Source organism: Misgurnus anguillicaudatus, chromosome 20, assembly GCF_027580225.2.
Source record: "Misgurnus anguillicaudatus chromosome 20, ASM2758022v2, whole genome shotgun sequence".
Lineage (NCBI taxonomy): Eukaryota > Metazoa > Chordata > Actinopteri > Cypriniformes > Cobitidae > Misgurnus > Misgurnus anguillicaudatus.
Window position 1 is genome coordinate 4,402,221 of NC_073356.2, and position 15,084 is coordinate 4,417,304.

A 15,084-nucleotide genomic window follows, 5' to 3' on the forward strand; every position below is an offset into this window, starting at 1 on the left:
GTGCTCTGTTTGGGGTGGCAACTGTTTCGCCCCAAACATCTTTATTAAAAGGGGCATCCCAACACTTAGTGTAGTTTTAACGTCAAGTAACATCTTAGAAGCCATGTCCTTATCGCATTTTCCAAGTGTTGATCTTAGATTTTAGGAGAAAATTCTGATAAATCATCCGGTAACTAAACTGGACACCATGCATCACTAGCCTGGTTGTATATTTAAGTCTCATAGCTCCAGGCACCTCAGGGTACCTACCCAGTGGCCAGGATGATGTGCCTTTCCCGGCCAGGAGGGAGTAGGACAAATAGCCTGGGTCATTTTTCGGGTTGAGTCAATTGTGTTGTTTGAAATCAACTCATCGCTTGTTAAAACAGCAAGCCCTCCGGTAGAAAGCTTAAAGGGTAGGGGGATCGTCTAGGGGTTAACAAACAAAAGACAACCTCGGACACGGTTTCGACCTGACAAGACCAAAGGCGGAGGTGTCGCTGAGAGGTCCCTGACGTCCTTTGCGGGTTTCTCGTTGACATTCCATTCCTTTCCTGCCAATATTGCCATACAAAGCGGCGTTGTGGGTTAAAGCTCCGAGGGACGAGTCTAAAGAGGGGCTCGTCCGGGATTTGAACCCGGGACCTCTCGCACCCTAAGCGAGAATCATACCCCTAGACCAACGAGCCACTCAAAGCGTGTCACCCCCGCCCCCCTGGGAAACATTTTCCCACCACATAGCAGCCAGCTTCCAACAAGCCAAAGCATTCATTAGACGGATGTTAGGGGAATTAGCTCAAATGGTAGAGCGCTCGCTTAGCATGCGAGAGGTAGCGGGATCGATGCCCGCATTCTCCACGTGATTGTGGTTTGTTGTTAATTGCTCTGATGTCACACACCGGAAGCGTGAAGCTTCACATTGGGTCCACACATGAACGTCTCCGATACGGATGTTTTTTCACAAAGCAACATGGAGCAGGAGCTTAACACTCCAAGAGCATTTTGTTGCCATTTAAAATTGGAATCATTTTCTTTCAATGTTCATTTGTCTTCGTGTCATTTCTGGTAAGTCTTTTTAATGCATTTCATATGTCAGATTGTACACAAGAGCTGTGTGTTTCCTTTGGCCTGTACACATGAGCTGTGCGTTTTCTTTGTCCTAAACGTCAATGCATTTTTCATTTATTCTATGTTTTCGTACATGTTTAATTTGCTTCCTTGTAATGTCCTTGTGTTTGCTGAAATTTTGCGACTTGTGAGTTGTTGGCCCACCGCCAGGGTGACCAGAAAAAGTGCTCAATGTTGCTTGAATTAACTCATTTTTGTCTAGAGCCTGAGTGCTCTGGTAAAAAGGCTTAAAGGGCAGGGGGATTGTTTTGGGGTAACAAACACTGTTCCCTTGGATACCCAAAAAGTCTTACAGGTCCCACCGAGATTTGAACTCGGATCGCTGGATTCAGAGTCCAGAGTGCTAACCATTACACCATGGAACCACTCTTTGCGTTAGGGCCTGACCCGCCGGGTCACGGAGAAAAGGCCACTCGGATAGGGACCTTCGGTTAAACAAACTCTCAAAAGGCTGCCCTCAATGCCGAAACCCGGGATCGAACCAGGGACCTTTAGATCTTCAGTCTAACGCTCTCCCAACTGAGCTATTTCGGCCACAAAAATGCTCTCGGCAGGAATTTTCATGACAAATCACAGCAAATATAGCGGTCGGCAAAAGGAGGCGCAGAGAAACCTTGGCCCGTACGGGGATCGAACCCGCGACCTTGGCGTTATTAGCACCACGCTCTAACCAACTGAGCTAACCGGCCACGGAAAGGCACCAGTCTCTGCCAAGACTGACATGAATGTTCCACAGTGTAGCAGCATCAACAAGCAAAGCTAAACAAGGGCTCGTCCGGGATTTGAACCCGGGACTTCTCGCACCCAAAGCGAGAATCATACCCCTAGACCAACGAGCCAAGCCGTGCTGTCTTTTTGCCGTGCCACCGAGAGACATGTGACCACAACACAGTCACCAGCTTCCTCAAGCAGTTCCTTGGGATGGGCCTGTTTGGTCCTGCTCCTCTGTTTAGCCACAATGAGCCCTAGTGTTGGGCTGGTGTCAAAATAAGCACTTATCGATATAAGTACATGCTTATTGCTTAATATTTGAAATGGTGTGAGAGAACTCGACTGGTCTGCATAAATCTCGGACCTGAACCCAGCTGAACACCTTTGTTATGGATTACAGGCTCTGAGCAAAACACTCATCACCCAAACCCATCAATGATTTGTTCACAGGGTCACAGTCATTTCAGCACAGAAAAAGTCCTTTGCAAAACTGTTGCAACATAGACGGAAACAAAATTATTTGACATGGTCTGTAAGGCATAGCATTAATATTTGTTTTGATTGGAGAAACTGGAATAGATAAATATGTTCATTTATTTTTAAAGCCAGTTCAGCATCTATGGCTATATTCATGGCGAGAACTGGTTTTTGGCAAAGTCAGAAATGCGGGTTAGGTGAATTGGAGATGTCAAATTGCCCTTCCCTCGGTTTGTGTGTGTGTGTATAGATCAACGTGTCTGTTGTTTTTGGACTGTTTAAGGAAACCAAATAACACAGTGCCCAGAGTAATTCCATGCTGACTGAAGGAGAACATGTACACCCCAAACAGAAAGGCCTCCTGACCCAGCCAGGGCTTGAACAGGGGACCTTGTTGCTGTGAGGCAGCTGTGCTCTGTTTGGGGTGGCAACTGTTTCGCCCCAAACATCTTTATTAAAAGGGGCATCCCAACACTTAGTGTAGTTTTAACGTCAAGTAACATCTAAGAAGCCATGTCCTTATCGCATTTTCCAAGTGTTGATCTTAGATTTTAGGAGAAAATTCTGATAAATCATCCGGTAACTAAACTGGACACCATGCATCACTAGCCTGGTTGTATATTTAAGTCTCATAGCTCCAGGCACCTCAGGGTACCTACCCAGTGGCCAGGATGATGTGCCTTTCCCGGCCAGGAGGGAGTAGGACAAATAGCCTGGGTCATTTTTCGGGTTGAGTCAATTGTGTTGTTTGAAATCAACTCATCGCTTGTTAAAACAGCAAGCCCTCCGGTAGAAAGCTTAAAGGGTAGGGGGATCGTCTAGGGGTTAACAAACAAAAGACAACCTCGGACACGGTTTCGACCTGACAAGACCAAAGGCGGAGGTGTCGCTGAGAGGTCCCTGACGTCCTTTGCGGGTTTCTCGTTGACATTCCATTCCTTTCCTGCCAATATTGCCATACAAAGCGGCGTTGTGGGTTAAAGCTCCGAGGGACGAGTCTAAAGAGGGGCTCGTCCGGGATTTGAACCCGGGACCTCTCGCACCCTAAGCGAGAATCATACCCCTAGACCAACGAGCCACTCAAAGCGTGTCACCCCCGCCCCCCTGGGAAACATTTTCCCACCACATAGCAGCCAGCTTGCAACAAGCCAAAGCATTCATTAGACGGATGTAAGGGGAATTAGCTCAAATGGTAGAGCGCTCGCTTAGCATGCGAGAGGTAGCGGGATCGATGCCCGCATTCTCCACGTGATTGTGGTTTGTTGTTAATTGCTCTGATGTCACACACCGGAGGCGTGAAGCTTCACATTGGGTCCACACATGAACGTCTCCGATACGGATGTTTTTTCACAAAGCAACATGGAGCAGGAGCTTAACACTCCAAGAGCATTTTGTTGCCATTTAAAATTGGAATCATTTTCTTTCAATGTTCATTTGTCTTCGTGTCATTTCTGGTAAGTCTTTTTAATGCATTTCATTGTCAGATTGTACACAAGAGCTGTGTGTTTCCTTTGGCCTGTACACATGAGCTGTGCGTTTTCTTTGTCCTAAACGTCAATGCATTTTTCATTTATTCTATGTTTTCGTACATGTTTAATTTGCTTCCTTGTAATGTCCTTGTGTTTGCTGAAATTTTGCGACTTGTGAGTTGTTGGCCCACCGCCAGGGTGACCAGAAAAAGTGCTCAATGTTGCTTGAATTAACTCATTTTTGTCTAGAGCCTGAGTGCTCTGGTAAAAAGGCTTAAAGGGCAGGGGGATTGTTTTGGGGTAACAAACACTGTTCCCTTGGATACCCAAAAAGTCTTACAGGTCCCACCGAGATTTGAACTCGGATCGCTGGATTCAGAGTCCAGAGTGCTAACCATTACACCATGGAACCACTCTTTGCGTTAGGGCCTGACCCGCCGGGTCACGGAGAAAAGGCCACTCGGACAGGGACCTTAGGTTAAAAAAACTCTCAAAAGGCTGCCCTCAATGCCGAAACCCGGGATCGAACCAGGGACCTTTAGATCTTCAGTCTAACGCTCTCCCAACTGAGCTATTTCGGCCACAAAAATGCTTCCGGCAGGAATTTTCATGACAAATCACAGCAAATATAGCGGTCGGCAAAAGGAGGCGCAGAGAAACCTTGGCCCGTACGGGGATCGAACCCGCGACCTTGGCGTTATTAGCACCACGCTCTAACCAACTGAGCTAACCGGCCACGGAAAGGCACCAGTCTCTGCCAAGACTGACATGAATGTTCCACAGTGTAGCAGCATCAAGAAGCAAAGCTAAACAAGGGCTCGTCCGGGATTTGAACCCGGGACCTCTCGCACCCAAAGCGAGAATCATACCCCTAGACCAACGAGCCAAGCCGTGCTGTCTTTTTGCCGTGCCACCGAGAGACATGTGACCACAACACAGTCACCAGCTTCCTCAAGCAGTTCCTTGGGATGGGCCTGTTTGGTCCTGCTCCTCTGTTTAGCCACAATGAGCCCTAGTGTTGGGCTGGTGTCAAAATAAGCACTTATCGATATAAGTACATGCTTATTGCTTAATATTTGAAATGGTGTGAGAGAACTCGACTGGTCTGCATAAATCTCGGACCTGAACCCAGCTGAACACCTTTGTTATGGATTAAAGGCTCTGAGCAAAACACTCATCAACCAAACCCATCAATGATTTGTTCACAGGGTCACAGTCATTTCAGCACAGAAAAAGTCCTTTGCAAAACTGTTGCAACATAGACGGAAACAAAATTATTTGACATGGTCTGTAAGGCATAGCATTAATATTTGTTTTGATTGGAGAAACTGGAATAGATAAATATGTTCATTTATTTTTAAAGCCAGTTCAGCATCTATGGCTATATTCATGGCGAGAACTGGTTTTTGGCAAAGTCAGAAATGCGGGTTAGGTGAATTGGAGATGTCAAATTGCCCTTCCCTCGGTTTGTGTGTGTGTGTGTATAGATCAACGTGTCTGTTGTTTTTGGACTTTTTAAGGAAACCAAATAACACAGTGCCCAGAGTAATTCCATGCTGACTGAAGGAGAACATGTACACCCCAAACAGAAAGGCCTCCTGACCCAGCCAGGGCTTGAACAGGGGACCTTGTTGCTGTGAGGCAGCTGTGCTCTGTTTGGGGTGGCAACTGTTTCGCCCCAAACATCTTTATTAAAAGGGGCATCCCAACACTTAGTGTAGTTTTAACGTCAAGTAACATCTTAGAAGCCATGTCCTTATCGCATTTTCCAAGTGTTGATCTTAGATTTTAGGAGAAAATTCTGATAAATCATCCGGTAACTAAACTGGACACCATGCATCACTAGCCTGGTTGTATATTTAAGTCTCATAGCTCCAGGCACCTCAGGGTACCTACCCAGTGGCCAGGATGATGTGCCTTTCCCGGCCAGGAGGGAGTAGGACAAATAGCCTGGGTCATTTTTCGGGTTGAGTCAATTGTGTTGTTTGAAATCAACTCATCGCTTGTTAAAACAGCAAGCCCTCCGGTAGAAAGCTTAAAGGGTAGGGGGATCATCTAGGGGTTAACAAACAAAAGACAACCTCGGACACGGTTTCGACCTGACAAGACCAAAGGCGGAGGTGTCGCTGAGAGGTCCCTGACGTCCTTTGCGGGTTTCTCGTTGACATTCCATTCCTTTCCTGCCAATATTGCCATACAAAGCGGCGTTGTGGGTTAAAGCTCCGAGGGACGAGTCTAAAGAGGGGCTCGTCCGGGATTTGAACCCGGGACCTCTCGCACCCTAAGCGAGAATCATACCCCTAGACCAACGAGCCACTCAAAGCGTGTCACCCCCGCCCCCCTGGGAAACATTTTCCCACCACATAGCAGCCAGCTTGCAACAAGCCAAAGCATTCATTAGACGGATGTAAGGGGAATTAGCTCAAATGGTAGAGCGCTCGCTTAGCATGCGAGAGGTAGCGGGATCGATGCCCGCATTCTCCACGTGATTGTGGTTTGTTGTTAATTGCTCTGATGTCACACACCGGAAGCGTGAAGCTTCACATTGGGTCCACACATGAACGTCTCCGATACGGATGTTTTTTCACAAAGCAACATGGAGCAGGAGCTTAACACTCCAAGAGCATTTTGTTGCCATTTAAAATTGGAATCATTTTCTTTCAATGTTCATTTGTCTTCGTGTCATTTCTGGTAAGTCTTTTTAATGCATTTCATTGTCAGATTGTACACAAGAGCTGTGTGTTTCCTTTGGCCTGTACACATGAGCTGTGCGTTTTCTTTGTCCTAAACGTCAATGCATTTTTCATTTATTCTATGTTTTCGTACATGTTTAATTTGCTTCCTTGTAATGTCCTTGTGTTTGCTGAAATTTTGCGACTTGTGAGTTGTTGGCCCACCGCCAGGGTGACCAGAAAAAGTGCTCAATGTTGCTTGAATTAACTCATTTTTGTCTAGAGCCTGAGTGCTCTGGTAAAAAGGCTTAAAGGGCAGGGGGATTGTTTTGGGGTAACAAACACTGTTCCCTTGGATACCCAAAAAGTCTTACAGGTCCCACCGAGATTTGAACTCGGATCGCTGGATTCAGAGTCCAGAGTGCTAACCATTACACCATGGAACCACTCTTTGCGTTAGGGCCTGACCCGCCGGGTCACGGAGAAAAGGCCACTCGGACAGGGACCTTAGGTTAAAAAAACTCTCAAAAGGCTGCCCTCAATGCCGAAACCCGGGATCGAACCAGGGACCTTTAGATCTTCAGTCTAACGCTCTCCCAACTGAGCTATTTCGGCCACAAAAATGCTCCCGGCAGGAATTTTCATGACAAATCACAGCAAATATAGCAGTCGGCAAAAGGAGGCGCAGAGAAACCTTGGCCCGTACGGGGATCGAACCCGCGACCTTGGCGTTATTAGCACCACGCTCTAACCAACTGAGCTAACCGGCCACGGAAAGGCACCAGTCTCTGCCAAGACTGACATGAATGTTCCACAGTGTAGCAGCATCAAGAAGCAAAGCTAAACAAGGGCTCGTCCGGGATTTGAACCCGGGACCTCTCGCACCCAAAGCGAGAATCATACCCCTAGACCAACGAGCCAAGCCGTGCTGTCTTTTTGCCGTGCCACCGAGAGACATGTGACCACAACACAGTCACCAGCTTCCTCAAGCAGTTCCTTGGGATGGGCCTGTTTGGTCCTGCTCCTCTGTTTAGCCACAATGAGCCCTAGTGTTGGGCTGGTGTCAAAATAAGCACTTATCGATATAAGTACATGCTTATTGCTTAATATTTGAAATGGTGTGAGAGAACTCGACTGGTCTGCATAAATCTCGGACCTGAACCCAGCTGAACACCTTTGTTATGGATTACAGGCTCTGAGCAAAACACTCATCACCCAAACCCATCAATGATTTGTTCACAGGGTCACAGTCATTTCAGCACAGAAAAAGTCCTTTGCAAAACTGTCGCAACATAGACGGAAACAAAATTATTTGACATGGTCTGTAAGGCATAGCATTAATATTTGTTTTGATTGGAGAAACTGGAATAGATAAATATGTTCATTTATTTTTAAAGCCAGTTCAGCATCTATGGCTATATTCATGGCGAGAACTGTTTTTTGGCAAAGTCAGAAATGCGGGTTAGGTGAATTGGAGATGTCAAATTGCCCTTCCCTCGGTTTGTGTGTGTGTGTGTGTGTATAGATCAACGTGTCTGTTGTTTTTGGACTGTTTAAGGAAACCAAATAACACAGTGCCCAGAGTAATTCCATGCTGACTGAAGGAGAACATGTACACCCCAAACAGAAAGGCCTCCTGACCCAGCCAGGGCTTGAACAGGGGACCTTGTTGCTGTGAGGCAGCTGTGCTCTGTTTGGGGTGGCAACTGTTTCGCCCCAAACATCTTTATTAAAAGGGGCATCCCAACACTTAGTGTAGTTTTAACGTCAAGTAACATCTTAGAAGCCATGTCCTTATCGCATTTTCCAAGTGTTGATCTTAGATTTTAGGAGAAAATTCTGATAAATCATCCGGTAACTAAACTGGACACCATGCATGACTAGCCTGGTTGTATATTTAAGTCTCATAGCTCCAGGCACCTCAGGGTACCTACCCAGTGGCCAGGATGATGTGCCTTTCCCGGCCAGGAGGGAGTAGGACAAATAGCCTGGGTCATTTTTCGGGTTGAGTCAATTGTGTTGTTTGAAATCAACTCATCGCTTGTTAAAACAGCAAGCCCTCCGGTAGAAAGCTTAAAGGGTAGGGGGATCGTCTAGGGGTTAACAAACAAAAGACAACCTCGGACACGGTTTCGACCTGACAAGACCAAAGGCGGAGGTGTCGCTGAGAGGTCCCTGACGTCCTTTGCGGGTTTCTCGTTGACATTCCATTCCTTTCCTGCCAATATTGCCATACAAAGCGGCGTTGTGGGTTAAAGCTCCGAGGGACGAGTCTAAAGAGGGGCTCGTCCGGGATTTGAACCCGGGACCTCTCGCACCCTAAGCGAGAATCATACCCCTAGACCAACGAGCCACTCAAAGCGTGTCACCCCCGCCCCCCTGGGAAACATTTTCCCACCACATAGCAGCCAGCTTCCAACAAGCCAAAGCATTCATTAGACAGATGTAAGGGGAATTAGCTCAAATGGTAGAGCGCTCGCTTAGCATGCGAGAGGTAGCGTGATCGATGCCCGCATTCTCCACGTGATTGTGGTTTGTTGTTAATTGCTCTGATGTCACACACCGGAAGCGTGAAGCTTCACATTGGGTCCACACATGAACGTCTCCCATACGAATGTTTTTTCACAAAGCAACATGGAGCAGGAGCTTAACACTCCAAGAGCATTTTGTTGCCATTTAAAATTGGAATCATTTTCTTTCAATGTTCATTTGTCTTCGTGTCATTTCTGGTAAGTCTTTTTAATGCATTTCATTGTCAGATTGTACACAAGAGCTGTGTGTTTCCTTTGGCCTGTACACATGAGCTGTGCGTTTTCTTTGTCCTAAACGTCAATGCATTTTTCATTTATTCTATGTTTTCGTACATGTTTAATTTGCTTCCTTGTAATGTCCTTGTGTTTGCTGAAATTTTGCGACTTGTGAGTTGTTGGCCCACCGCCAGGGTGACCAGAAAAAGTGCTCAATGTTGCTTGAATTAACTCATTTTTGTCTAGAGCCTGAGTGCTCTGGTAAAAAGGCTTAAAGGGCAGGGGGATTGTTTTGGGGTAACAAACACTGTTCCCTTGGATACCCAAAAAGTCTTACAGGTCCCACCGAGATTTGAACTCGGATCGCTGGATTCAGAGTCCAGAGTGCTAACCATTACACCATGGAACCACTCTTTGCGTTAGGGCCTGACCCGCCGGGTCACGGAGAAAAGGCCACTCGGACAGGGACCTTAGGTTAAAAAAACTCTCAAAAGGCTGCCCTCAATGCCGAAACCCGGGATCGAACCAGGGACCTTTAGATCTTCAGTCTAACGCTCTCCCAACTGAGCTATTTCGGCCACAAAAATGCTCCCGGCAGGAATTTTCATGACAAATCACAGCAAATATAGCAGTCGGCAAAAGGAGGCGCAGAGAAACCTTGGCCCGTACGGGGATCGAACCCGCGACCTTGGCGTTATTAGCACCACGCTCTAACCAACTGAGCTAACCGGCCACGGAAAGGCACCAGTCTCTGCCAAGACTGACATGAATGTTCCACAGTGTAGCAGCATCAAGAAGCAAAGCTAAACAAGGGCTCGTCCGGGATTTGAACCCGGGACCTCTCGCACCCAAAGCGAGAATCATACCCCTAGACCAACGAGCCAAGCCGTGCTGTCTTTTTGCCGTGCCACCGAGAGACATGTGACCACAACACAGTCACCAGCTTCCTTAAGCAGTTCCTTGGGATGGGCCTGTTTGGTCCTGCTCCTCTGTTTAGCCACAATGAGCCCTAGTGTTGGGCTGGTGTCAAAATAAGCACTTATCGATATAAGTACATGCTTATTGCTTAATATTTGAAATGGTGTGAGAGAACTCGACTGGTCTGCATAAATCTCGGACCTGAACCCAGCTGAACACCTTTGTTATGGATTACAGGCTCTGAGCAAAACACTCATCACCCAAACCCATCAATGATTTGTTCACAGGGTCACAGTCATTTCAGCACAGAAAAAGTCCTTTGCAAAACTGTCGCAACATAGACGGAAACAAAATTATTTGACATGGTCTGTAAGGCATAGCATTAATATTTGTTTTGATTGGAGAAACTGGAATAGATAAATATGTTCATTTATTTTTAAAGCCAGTTCAGCATCTATGGCTATATTCATGGCGAGAACTGTTTTTTGGCAAAGTCAGAAATGCGGGTTAGGTGAATTGGAGATGTCAAATTGCCCTTCCCTCGGTTTGTGTGTGTGTGTGTATAGATCAACGTGTCTGTTGTTTTTGGACTGTTTAAGGAAACCAAATAACACAGTGCCCAGAGTAATTCCATGCTGACTGAAGGAGAACATGTACACCCCAAACAGAAAGGCCTCCTGACCCAGCCAGGGCTTGAACAGGGGACCTTGTTGCTGTGAGGCAGCTGTGCTCTGTTTGGGGTGGCAACTGTTTCGCCCCAAACATCTTTATTAAAAGGGGCATCCCAACACTTAGTGTAGTTTTAACGTCAAGTAACATCTTAGAAGCCATGTCCTTATCGCATTTTCCAAGTGTTGATCTTAGATTTTAGGAGAAAATTCTGATAAATCATCCGGTAACTAAACTGGACACCATGCATCACTAGCCTGGTTGTATATTTAAGTCTCATAGCTCCAGGCACCTCAGGGTACCTACCCAGTGGCCAGGATGATGTGCCTTTCCCGGCCAGGAGGGAGTAGGACAAATAGCCTGGGTCATTTTTCGGGTTGAGTCAATTGTGTTGTTTGAAATCAACTCATCGCTTGTTAAAACAGCAAGCCCTCCGGTAGAAAGCTTAAAGGGTAGGGGGATCGTCTAGGGGTTAACAAACAAAAGACAACCTCGGACACGGTTTCGACCTGACAAGACCAAAGGCGGAGGTGTCGCTGAGAGGTCCCTGACGTCCTTTGCGGGTTTCTCGTTGACATTCCATTCCTTTCCTGCCAATATTGCCATACAAAGCGGCGTTGTGGGTTAAAGCTCCGAGGGACGAGTCTAAAGAGGGGCTCGTCCGGGATTTGAACCCGGGACCTCTCGCACCCTAAGCGAGAATCATACCCCTAGACCAACGAGCCACTCAAAGCGTGTCACCCCCGCCCCCCTGGGAAACATTTTCCCACCACATAGCAGCCAGCTTCCAACAAGCCAAAGCATTCATTAGACGGATGTAAGGGGAATTAGCTCAAATGGTAGAGCGCTCGCTTAGCATGCGAGAGGTAGCGTGATCGATGCCCGCATTCTCCACGTGATTGTGGTTTGTTGTTAATTGCTCTGATGTCACACACCGGAAGCGTGAAGCTTCACATTGGGTCCACACATGAACGTCTCCGATACGGATGTTTTTTCACAAAGCAACATGGAGCAGGAGCTTAACACTCCAAGAGCATTTTGTTGCCATTTAAAATTGGAATCATTTTCTTTCAATGTTCATTTGTCTTCGTGTCATTTCTGGTAAGTCTTTTTAATGCATTTCATTGTCAGATTGTACACAAGAGCTGTGTGTTTCCTTTGGCCTGTACACATGAGCTGTGCGTTTTCTTTGTCCTAAACGTCAATGCATTTTTCATTTATTCTATGTTTTCGTACATGTTTAATTTGCTTCCTTGTAATGTCCTTGTGTTTGCTGAAATTTTGCGACTTGTGAGTTGTTGGCCCACCGCCAGGGTGACCAGAAAAAGTGCTCAATGTTGCTTGAATTAACTCATTTTTGTCTAGAGCCTGAGTGCTCTGGTAAAAAGGCTTAAAGGGCAGGGGGATTGTTTTGGGGTAACAAACACTGTTCCCTTGGATACCCAAAAAGTCTTACAGGTCCCACCGAGATTTGAACTCGGATCGCTGGATTCAGAGTCCAGAGTGCTAACCATTACACCATGGAACCACTCTTTGCGTTAGGGCCTGACCCGCCGGGTCACGGAGAAAAGGCCACTCGGACAGGGACCTTAGGTTAAAAAAACTCTCAAAAGGCTGCCGTCAATGCCGAAACCCGGGATCGAACCAGGGACCTTTAGATCTTCAGTCTAACGCTCTCCCAACTGAGCTATTTTGGCCACAAAAATGCTCCCGGCAGGAATTTTCATGACAAATCACAGCAAATATAGCGGTCGGCAAAAGGAGGCGCAGAGAAACCTTGGCCCGTACGGGGATCGAACCCGCGACCTTGGCGTTATTAGCACCACGCTCTAACCAACTGAGCTAACCGGCCACGGAAAGGCACCAGTCTCTGCCAAGACTGACATGAATGTTCCACAGTGTAGCAGCATCAAGAAGCAAAGCTAAACAAGGGCTCGTCCGGGATTTGAACCCGGGACCTCTCGCACCCAAAGCGAGAATCATACCCCTAGACCAACGAGCCAAGCCGTGCTGTCTTTTTGCCGTGCCACCGAGAGACATGTGACCACAACACAGTCACCAGCTTCCTCAAGCAGTTCCTTGGGATGGGCCTGTTTGGTCCTGCTCCTCTGTTTAGCCACAATGAGCCCTAGTGTTGGGCTGGTGTCAAAATAAGCACTTATCGATATAAGTACATGCTTATTGCTTAATATTTGAAATGGTGTGAGAGAACTCGACTGGTCTGCATAAATCTCGGACCTGAACCCAGCTGAACACCTTTGTTATGGATTACAGGCTCTGAGCAAAACACTCATCACCCAAACCCATCAATGATTTGTTCACAGGGTCACAGTCATTTCAGCACAGAAAAAGTCCTTTGCAAAACTGTTGCAACATAGACGGAAACAAAATTATTTGACATGGTCTGTAAGGCATAGCATTAATATTTGTTTTGATTGGAGAAACTGGAATAGATAAATATGTTCATTTATTTTTAAAGCCAGTTCAGCATCTATGGCTATATTCATGGCGAGAACTGGTTTTTGGCAAAGTCAGAAATGCGGGTTAGGTGAATTGGAGATGTCAAATTGCCCTTCCCTCGGTTTGTGTGTGTGTGTATAGATCAACGTGTCTGTTGTTTTTGGACTGTTTAAGGAAACCAAATAACACAGTGCCCAGAGTAATTCCATGCTGACTGAAGGAGAACATATACACCCCAAACAGAAAGGCCTCCTGACCCAGCCAGGGCTTGAACAGGGGACCTTGTTGCTGTGAGGCAGCTGTGCTCTGTTTGGGGTGGCAACTGTTTCGCCCCAAACATCTATATTAAAAGGGGCATCCCAACACTTAGTGTAGTTTTAACGTCAAGTAACATCTTAGAAGCCATGTCCTTATCGCATTTTCCAAGTGTTGATCTTAGATTTTAGGAGAAAATTCTGATAAATCATCCGGTAACTAAACTGGACACCATGCATCACTAGCCTGGTTGTATATTTAAGTCTCATAGCTCCAGGCACCTCAGGGTACCTACCCAGTGGCCAGGATGATGTGCCTTTCCCGGCCAGGAGGGAGTAGGACAAATAGCCTGGGTCATTTTTCGGGTTGAGTCAATTGTGTTGTTTGAAATCAACTCATCGCTTGTTAAAACAGCAAGCCCTCCGGTAGAAAGCTTAAAGGGTAGGGGGATCGTCTAGGGGTTAACAAACAAAAGACAACCTCGGACACGGTTTCGACCTGACAAGACCAAAGGCGGAGGTGTCGCTGAGAGGTCCCTGACGTCCTTTGCGGGTTTCTCGTTGACATTCCATTCCTTTCCTGCCAATATTGCCATACAAAGCGGCGTTGTGGGTTAAAGCTCCGAGGGACGAGTCTAAAGAGGGGCTCGTCCGGGATTTGAACCCGGGACCTCTTGCACCCTAAGCGAGAATCATACCCCTAGACCAACGAGCCACTCAAAGCGTGTCACCCCCGCCCCCCTGGGAAACATTTTCCCACCACATAGCAGCCAGCTTCCAACAAGCCAAAGCATTCATTAGACGGATGTAAGGGGAATTAGCTCAAATGGTAGAGCGCTCGCTTAGCATGCGAGAGGTAGCGGGATCAATGCCCGCATTCTTCACGTGATTGTGGTTTGTTGTTAATTGCTCTGATGTCACACACCGGAAGCGTGAAGCTTCACATTGGGTCCACACATGAACGTCTCCGATACGGATGTTTTTTCACAAAGCAACATGGAGCAGGAGCTTAACACTCCAAGAGCATTTTGTTGCCATTTAAAATTGGAATCATTTTCTTTCAATGTTCATTTGTCTTCGTGTCATTTCTGGTAAGTCTTTTTAATGCATTTCATTGTCAGATTGTACACAAGAGCTGTGTGTTTCCTTTGGCCTGTACACATGAGCTGTGCGTTTTCTTTGTCCTAAACGTCAATGCATTTTTCATTTATTCTATGTTTTCGTACATGTTTAATTTGCTTCCTTGTAATGTCCTTGTGTTTGCTGAAATTTTGCGACTTGTGAGTTGTTGGCCCACCGCCAGGGTGACCAGAAAAAGTGCTCAATGTTGCTTGAATTAACTCATTTTTGTCTAGAGCCTGAGTGCTCTGGTAAAAAGGCTTAAAGGGCAGGGGGATTGTTTTGGGGTAACAAACACTGTTCCCTTGGATACCCAAAAAGTCTTACAGGTCCCACCGAGATTTGAACTCGGATCGCTGGATTCAGAGTCCAGAGTGCTAACCATTACACCATGGAACCACTCTTTGCGTTAGGGCCTGACCCGCCGGGTCACGGAGAAAAGGCCACTCGGACAGGGACCTTAGGTTAAAAAGACTCTCAA

General features: G+C 46.7%; 31 non-coding genes across 31 annotated transcripts; 4 read left to right on the forward strand and 27 right to left on the reverse strand.

The window, feature by feature from the left end:
- Nucleotides 1–596: 596 nt before the first annotated feature.
- On the reverse strand, nucleotides 597–668 carry trnap-agg (transfer RNA proline (anticodon AGG)). The gene has a single exon. It is a non-coding gene; the product is annotated as a tRNA-Pro (tRNA).
- A 96-nt stretch (nucleotides 669–764) lies between these two features.
- Nucleotides 765–837, forward strand: trnaa-agc (transfer RNA alanine (anticodon AGC)). The gene has a single exon. It is a non-coding gene; the product is annotated as a tRNA-Ala (tRNA).
- Nucleotides 838–1,400: 563 nt separating this feature from the next.
- On the reverse strand, nucleotides 1,401–1,472 carry trnaq-cug (transfer RNA glutamine (anticodon CUG)). The gene has a single exon. It is a non-coding gene; the product is annotated as a tRNA-Gln (tRNA).
- A 96-nt stretch (nucleotides 1,473–1,568) lies between these two features.
- On the reverse strand, nucleotides 1,569–1,641 carry trnaf-gaa (transfer RNA phenylalanine (anticodon GAA)). The gene has a single exon. It is a non-coding gene; the product is annotated as a tRNA-Phe (tRNA).
- An 81-nt stretch (nucleotides 1,642–1,722) lies between these two features.
- trnai-aau (transfer RNA isoleucine (anticodon AAU)) lies at nucleotides 1,723–1,796 on the reverse strand. Its single transcript has one exon. It is a non-coding gene; the product is annotated as a tRNA-Ile (tRNA).
- Nucleotides 1,797–1,874: 78 nt separating this feature from the next.
- Nucleotides 1,875–1,946, reverse strand: trnap-ugg (transfer RNA proline (anticodon UGG)). The gene has a single exon. It is a non-coding gene; the product is annotated as a tRNA-Pro (tRNA).
- Nucleotides 1,947–3,301: 1,355 nt separating this feature from the next.
- Nucleotides 3,302–3,373, reverse strand: trnap-agg (transfer RNA proline (anticodon AGG)). The gene has a single exon. It is a non-coding gene; the product is annotated as a tRNA-Pro (tRNA).
- Nucleotides 3,374–3,469: 96 nt separating this feature from the next.
- On the forward strand, nucleotides 3,470–3,542 carry trnaa-agc (transfer RNA alanine (anticodon AGC)). The gene has a single exon. It is a non-coding gene; the product is annotated as a tRNA-Ala (tRNA).
- A 562-nt stretch (nucleotides 3,543–4,104) lies between these two features.
- Nucleotides 4,105–4,176, reverse strand: trnaq-cug (transfer RNA glutamine (anticodon CUG)). The gene has a single exon. It is a non-coding gene; the product is annotated as a tRNA-Gln (tRNA).
- Nucleotides 4,177–4,272: 96 nt separating this feature from the next.
- trnaf-gaa (transfer RNA phenylalanine (anticodon GAA)) lies at nucleotides 4,273–4,345 on the reverse strand. The gene has a single exon. It is a non-coding gene; the product is annotated as a tRNA-Phe (tRNA).
- An 81-nt stretch (nucleotides 4,346–4,426) lies between these two features.
- trnai-aau (transfer RNA isoleucine (anticodon AAU)) lies at nucleotides 4,427–4,500 on the reverse strand. The gene has a single exon. It is a non-coding gene; the product is annotated as a tRNA-Ile (tRNA).
- Nucleotides 4,501–4,578: 78 nt separating this feature from the next.
- trnap-ugg (transfer RNA proline (anticodon UGG)) lies at nucleotides 4,579–4,650 on the reverse strand. Its single transcript has one exon. It is a non-coding gene; the product is annotated as a tRNA-Pro (tRNA).
- A 1,357-nt stretch (nucleotides 4,651–6,007) lies between these two features.
- trnap-agg (transfer RNA proline (anticodon AGG)) lies at nucleotides 6,008–6,079 on the reverse strand. The gene has a single exon. It is a non-coding gene; the product is annotated as a tRNA-Pro (tRNA).
- Nucleotides 6,080–6,175: 96 nt separating this feature from the next.
- Nucleotides 6,176–6,248, forward strand: trnaa-agc (transfer RNA alanine (anticodon AGC)). The gene has a single exon. It is a non-coding gene; the product is annotated as a tRNA-Ala (tRNA).
- A 562-nt stretch (nucleotides 6,249–6,810) lies between these two features.
- trnaq-cug (transfer RNA glutamine (anticodon CUG)) lies at nucleotides 6,811–6,882 on the reverse strand. The gene has a single exon. It is a non-coding gene; the product is annotated as a tRNA-Gln (tRNA).
- A 96-nt stretch (nucleotides 6,883–6,978) lies between these two features.
- trnaf-gaa (transfer RNA phenylalanine (anticodon GAA)) lies at nucleotides 6,979–7,051 on the reverse strand. The gene has a single exon. It is a non-coding gene; the product is annotated as a tRNA-Phe (tRNA).
- An 81-nt stretch (nucleotides 7,052–7,132) lies between these two features.
- On the reverse strand, nucleotides 7,133–7,206 carry trnai-aau (transfer RNA isoleucine (anticodon AAU)). Its single transcript has one exon. It is a non-coding gene; the product is annotated as a tRNA-Ile (tRNA).
- A 78-nt stretch (nucleotides 7,207–7,284) lies between these two features.
- On the reverse strand, nucleotides 7,285–7,356 carry trnap-ugg (transfer RNA proline (anticodon UGG)). Its single transcript has one exon. It is a non-coding gene; the product is annotated as a tRNA-Pro (tRNA).
- Nucleotides 7,357–8,717: 1,361 nt separating this feature from the next.
- On the reverse strand, nucleotides 8,718–8,789 carry trnap-agg (transfer RNA proline (anticodon AGG)). The gene has a single exon. It is a non-coding gene; the product is annotated as a tRNA-Pro (tRNA).
- A 731-nt stretch (nucleotides 8,790–9,520) lies between these two features.
- On the reverse strand, nucleotides 9,521–9,592 carry trnaq-cug (transfer RNA glutamine (anticodon CUG)). The gene has a single exon. It is a non-coding gene; the product is annotated as a tRNA-Gln (tRNA).
- Nucleotides 9,593–9,688: 96 nt separating this feature from the next.
- trnaf-gaa (transfer RNA phenylalanine (anticodon GAA)) lies at nucleotides 9,689–9,761 on the reverse strand. The gene has a single exon. It is a non-coding gene; the product is annotated as a tRNA-Phe (tRNA).
- Nucleotides 9,762–9,842: 81 nt separating this feature from the next.
- Nucleotides 9,843–9,916, reverse strand: trnai-aau (transfer RNA isoleucine (anticodon AAU)). The gene has a single exon. It is a non-coding gene; the product is annotated as a tRNA-Ile (tRNA).
- A 78-nt stretch (nucleotides 9,917–9,994) lies between these two features.
- trnap-ugg (transfer RNA proline (anticodon UGG)) lies at nucleotides 9,995–10,066 on the reverse strand. Its single transcript has one exon. It is a non-coding gene; the product is annotated as a tRNA-Pro (tRNA).
- Nucleotides 10,067–11,423: 1,357 nt separating this feature from the next.
- trnap-agg (transfer RNA proline (anticodon AGG)) lies at nucleotides 11,424–11,495 on the reverse strand. Its single transcript has one exon. It is a non-coding gene; the product is annotated as a tRNA-Pro (tRNA).
- A 731-nt stretch (nucleotides 11,496–12,226) lies between these two features.
- On the reverse strand, nucleotides 12,227–12,298 carry trnaq-cug (transfer RNA glutamine (anticodon CUG)). Its single transcript has one exon. It is a non-coding gene; the product is annotated as a tRNA-Gln (tRNA).
- Nucleotides 12,299–12,394: 96 nt separating this feature from the next.
- Nucleotides 12,395–12,467, reverse strand: trnaf-gaa (transfer RNA phenylalanine (anticodon GAA)). The gene has a single exon. It is a non-coding gene; the product is annotated as a tRNA-Phe (tRNA).
- Nucleotides 12,468–12,548: 81 nt separating this feature from the next.
- On the reverse strand, nucleotides 12,549–12,622 carry trnai-aau (transfer RNA isoleucine (anticodon AAU)). The gene has a single exon. It is a non-coding gene; the product is annotated as a tRNA-Ile (tRNA).
- A 78-nt stretch (nucleotides 12,623–12,700) lies between these two features.
- On the reverse strand, nucleotides 12,701–12,772 carry trnap-ugg (transfer RNA proline (anticodon UGG)). Its single transcript has one exon. It is a non-coding gene; the product is annotated as a tRNA-Pro (tRNA).
- Nucleotides 12,773–14,127: 1,355 nt separating this feature from the next.
- On the reverse strand, nucleotides 14,128–14,199 carry trnap-agg (transfer RNA proline (anticodon AGG)). The gene has a single exon. It is a non-coding gene; the product is annotated as a tRNA-Pro (tRNA).
- Nucleotides 14,200–14,295: 96 nt separating this feature from the next.
- On the forward strand, nucleotides 14,296–14,368 carry trnaa-agc (transfer RNA alanine (anticodon AGC)). The gene has a single exon. It is a non-coding gene; the product is annotated as a tRNA-Ala (tRNA).
- A 562-nt stretch (nucleotides 14,369–14,930) lies between these two features.
- trnaq-cug (transfer RNA glutamine (anticodon CUG)) lies at nucleotides 14,931–15,002 on the reverse strand. Its single transcript has one exon. It is a non-coding gene; the product is annotated as a tRNA-Gln (tRNA).
- Between the last annotated feature and the right edge of the window lie 82 nt (nucleotides 15,003–15,084).